The following is a 5,228-nucleotide window of genomic DNA, read 5'->3' on the forward strand; positions in this document are numbered from 1 at the left end:
TATAACATGGATATTTGCATATAAAATAATTAAATTGAAGAAATAGTCTCCTTAAATACCACTCGAGATTTAAGATTAAACAGATAATTTTTGACTCTAGCATGTTTGCCTTGCAAATTATGGAAAACATGCAAATTATGGAAAACATGCAAAAATGATCGGTCATTTCAAAGCTCCCCTAGCCTTACCCCAAAATTTTACATTTGCAGATATTATGGGACTACTTAGCAAGTCTATACCGTTATTCTCTTCTCACAAACATTTAGCAATAGTTATGCAAAACACATATTACACATACATATGTATGCCAAAATAGATATTGTTTTATTCATTTCACCCGTTTATTTTTTTACACTATGCATCCTATCCTCTATATTCATCATAATCACTAAAATTCATCTCGGTCATCGCTTAAGTTACAATTGGCCATTAAATATTTTAGTTATTTGTGATATAAAAATATATCGAAACATGTCCAGACCAGGAAAGCATAAATAGCGCCTGTACACATTTAAATGTTGTTTGTCCACTACTCCACTGCGCAGATGCAACAAATGCTATTTTATTTGAGCTGCTATAATTCCCAAAGAACCAAGTCACGGCTATTTGCCGAATCATGGTGGCATGGATTCGAAAAATCATCAAGTCCCACTCCCATACATACCTTACCACTTCATGAGAATAAAATAACACCTTTTACTAAAACTCAGGCCAATTGACAACGCCGCGAGGAATCAAAAATCAATATTTGCCTTTTTCTGAAGAGTAGTTCGGAATGTTCATTCCTGTTAGTTTTATATTCAAAGGTGTCATCACTATATATGGCAGTTTCCAATCTATAACCTCTTTGAACTGTGGTCAGAATTTCAACAGCAACTTTCCAATCCTACTTGTGAATAGTGTAAAATTGCTAATAGCTTCAGGCAGTGCTTTAGAAGACAGTAAATCTTCTAAGAGCTAATATATTGACGTTCCTCCAAAGCTTCGCAATAATTGGTAAAACAGCAAAAGTTTACCGTTTTCTTAAAATAACCTATTTATTTTTTCTACTTAGGTGAACAACGCTTTTGCCAGTCCGAATTCTAAATATGCCACCAAAGAGAGCCGTGACTACGAAGGTATGTTTACAAATTTCAGCATTCAATTAATCGCTATATAAAGTATATATTTCGGATATTATAGCTGTTCGCCGTCTTCCCGTCCCCAATATCCAATGGTCTCTATCTGTGGCGTTTTCATGATCATTTCGTAGTCCCTCATTTGGATGTATTATTACTCCAAGCTACTTGCACTAACTGATCGTACTGTTTAATAGTTTAATTGTCCAATACAAAGATAGGAAACTGAGCACTGCAATTTGTTACCATATATTTTATTTTGGAGATGTTGTTTTTTAACCACCAGTTGTTATATTGTTGATATAACCTTTGAGGCAGAAATTTCATGTACCAATCGTAGCAGGTGTGCGGTCCATGGAAGCAAGGAAAGCATTGTTTTCCCTATAATTTCCTAGAAGTCGACCAACCGAAAGTTTTGAAAAATTGTCTTCTTAGTTTATGGTATTATTTTTATAATAAAACGTAACATAAATAGTAACATAACTAAAAAAAAACGAGCATCCATAACAAATTAGGCAATGGCAAAACCACACAAATCTCTAGGGTAGTAATAAGCAGCATAGGACGTTAAATGCAAGAAGGAAGAAAGATTGTAAGGCATGACGCGCTATACAACCTCAAGAGCATAGACAATATCAAAAGGTTTTATCTTTGTCATACTGGTCATAAGCATACAGCTTGCAGCGGCTGTAGGCGCATTCCTCGTGTCCATCGCCGTCCGTGCTTCGATATGCAATATTTCTGGCTGCATCTCTGTTTCCACATAAAATTTTTGGGGTCACATGAAAAAATATAAGGGTTGAGTTCTGAGCTCATAAGGACTGTATAAGCACTTGTGTGGATTAAATACGCACTGTGCGCATTCATCTCACGTTTCCTTTTGCAGTTTGTGGGATTCTGGAGACACAAGTAGCATCTTCTTCGACTGAATTTTGGAAAAGTGATATACCGGGCGAGCTTTTTTCGATGACTAGTACAGGTATCTTCGGAACTAGAGCAGTTACGAAAATGGTCAAATGGACAAATAATTGTAGTTTTAAATGTTCTACTGAAAATTAATTTTTATTTTTCTAACATTTGACAGCTCTCTCGAGATATATCTGGAAAAAACTTATTTATGGTAAATTGTTAAATTACTCCTAGCTCCGGTGATATCAATTTGACAAGAAAACATTAAATATTTAATTATATTTTTTCTTTCTTGGCTTTCAGTCAAAATATGAAATAAAAATGCTCATATCGTTTATTTCATATAACGTTTTGGCGAGACAACAGTGCCATCATCAGATTTAAAATTCAACATAAACCCATAATTGAGAAACAATAGATTCTTTTTAGGCTTGGTTGTCTTGAAACCTCACATTTGTTTGAATTATTGTCTACATTTATTACCTACAATTATTGTTTAAATTTCACATTTTGACTGAAACCTAGGAAAAAAAATACAATAACAGTTACACGCAGTCAGGAAAATAAATAAAAAAATATTGAATATAAAACTTGTAGGAAACTGAATTCCAAACAAAAGGCCATAAGACATTTCTCCAAAACAACTGTCATGTTTGACATTCGACACAAACTTGAGTTCTTTTTTAATGGCAGCCAGACTTGATTATTGCTTTACCGAATAGAGCATTTTATTACGATTTCTGTAATGCATCATAATTGATTCAGGTTAGCCATGGAAAATAGTATAAGACATACAGCATTGTTTCCATAGTAACAAATAATAACAGTATGTTTCAATACTTATTTTGTCAACTGCGTCAAAGTTTGCAATAACTTTATTTTAATTAAGACGGCTGCTCATTTAAAGTGTTTATTATTTTTTATATAAAAATCAAATCATACCAATGATAATAAAAAATTAACTCTTCAAACTTAAACTTTTATTGGAAAACATTTTCAAAAAATTCACCATTATTATCAATGCAAATATTTCAACGCTTTAAAACGCAATAAGTTGCTTTTTTTGCGGACCGGCCATTAATATTTTTAAATGCTCTAACAACAGCTTTTTTTAGTGCATTCAAATGGAAATATTTGTTTTTGCAAACTGTGTTTTTACGGCTCCGCACAAAAAGAAATCCGAAGGGGAAAGATCCGGTGATCAAGGTGGCCATAAAATAGGGCCGTTTCGTCCAATCCAAGTTTCAGCAAATGTTACGTCCAGGGGATTCCGCACTTGGGAAAAATTATGTGGAGGAGCGCCATCAAGTTGAAACCATTGCACATCATTACGCCATGTTTCCAAATCCAAGTCGTCCAACATAAAATCCAGGTTATTCCAAAATCATTGAAGATTCGGTATCTTCAATGCTTTTGGTGCATCAGCTCCCATTTAAGGTGCCTTCAAAAATAAATGCTCTAATAATTTTTGAATCTATCATTCCGCTCCAAACGTTAAACTCAAATTTAATTTGTGGTCTCTTTTGCTCAACGTGGTGTCGATTTGTTTAATTCCAAAGATGATCCAATGATGTCCATTATCGATTAAACATAACACAATTTGCATATCGAGTTTTGTCGGTCCACAATATTTTATAAGGGAATTGCATGTCATGTTGGCATCATTTGTTTCGGAACCATGTACAGAAATTCACGCAAAGGTCCTCATCGGCTAGATATAAAGTTTGGGATAGTGATAATTTATACGGATGCAGTTTGTGTTTTTTATAAACTTTCATTACGGTGCTTTGGGAAGTCCCGGATTCTGCAGCGATCTCTCTAATTGAAATCTGTGGACTCTGGCTTGCAATGGCCAAGACATTAACGTCTGCAGCTTCATTTATAACGAATATCTTCATTTATTGGCTTTCAGTGTACATGGGTTTACAGAATGTGTAGCCAGGCGCTAATTGCAGAGACTGTTATTTTTTTCAGGGTACTTAAAATTATTTGTATTTTAAGTATAAAATATTAGTTGTTGTGTACCTACCTAAATATTTAAAAAATATTAATTACAAATGTTTTAAAATTGTTTCTGCAAGTGACGCACAAATGCCTCACCTTATAGCGCTACTGATCGTTGAGCATAAAAAACGGCAACCACAAGTGAAATCACATTCACATTCAGTGATTTCAAAATCACGCTTTATCTCATCTCTAGTTCGTAGCGGCTTTCAGCTATTTGTATAATATTTAGGAGTGTTAAAGTTTTGCTTAACATTTTATAAAGAGGTATTTAGTAACAACTGAGTTTTATTTTGCCAATTTATCAATATTGTTTGGCGATTAATAATATGTCGTAAAATGTAGAAGGAGTGAAATGTATCATATTTAGGGGGTTGATAGTGTGTCTTGTATCACTATAAGTATTGGTCGTTGGTAAAGTGTATTAAAATAGCTTTCCATCCTTCAAATTTTACCGCACGCCACCGAATCTTAGGCAAATATTGTCTGGTCATATTCGAAACTTAGTGTAGACGGACAGAAGTCATCAATTACCAATTACCCCACAGCTTATATGCCGCTCTTTTAGGACTCGCTCGAGGTATACAACACTCAAAATTAAGATCATAGCTTCACTTAAACTTAAATTCCTACTTTCTAATAAAACTATTATATCTGGTATAAAACTAAAATTAATTTTAATTAAAACAAGTTGCTTGGCTACATCCGCATTTTTCACCATTAATTGACTTTGCACTACACACTGCGAGTTGTCCTCTACATCTAAAATTAATTCCTTAATAGCTTCGAAATGTTCTGCGTAGAATATCGCGGCTTTAATCCATGTTCCCCACCGGGTAATTACTGGTTCCGGAGGTAAACTTACGCCTGGCAATCGCTTCTTATATAGCTGCACTCTTAGAGGTGCCTTTAAAAATACTTTTTTTACATTTGAAATTAGTTTATTTACCAACGGATATTCAGTTCTGATCGTTTCTGCAACTCTGTTTATTCCATGTAGAAGACAAGTGACATGCACCATACTAGGATAAAATATTTTTAAGTTTTGGCCCACTTTTACCATATAAGGTGCTGCATCAGACAAAAACACCAAAAACTTTTCTGCTGGGATTGCATTTGGCAAGAAAAATTCTGATAACGATGATTGAATAAAACGGGTTACTGTCATATTGTTAGTTTTGTCTAACTCTTTTGAAG

The 5,228-nt window shown here is 34.1% G+C and overlaps 1 long non-coding RNA gene across 1 annotated transcript in view; it reads left to right on the plus strand.

Annotated features, from left to right (window-relative positions):
* The first annotated feature begins 767 nt into the window (after positions 1-767).
* The window catches only part of LOC125504229, a 9,357-nt gene continuing 4,896 nt past the window's right edge, over positions 768-5,228 (plus strand). Inside the window, exons 1-2 of the long non-coding RNA XR_007281352.1 lie at positions 768-996; positions 1,055-1,118. This is a non-coding gene — a long non-coding RNA (uncharacterized LOC125504229). The remainder of the gene's footprint in view (positions 997-1,054; positions 1,119-5,228) is intronic.

This window comes from Dendroctonus ponderosae, unplaced genomic scaffold (assembly GCF_020466585.1).
Source record: "Dendroctonus ponderosae isolate FM_Combo_2020 unplaced genomic scaffold, Dpon_F_20191213v2 Dpon_F_20191213_4, whole genome shotgun sequence".
In the NCBI taxonomy this organism is placed as follows: domain Eukaryota; kingdom Metazoa; phylum Arthropoda; class Insecta; order Coleoptera; family Curculionidae; genus Dendroctonus; species Dendroctonus ponderosae.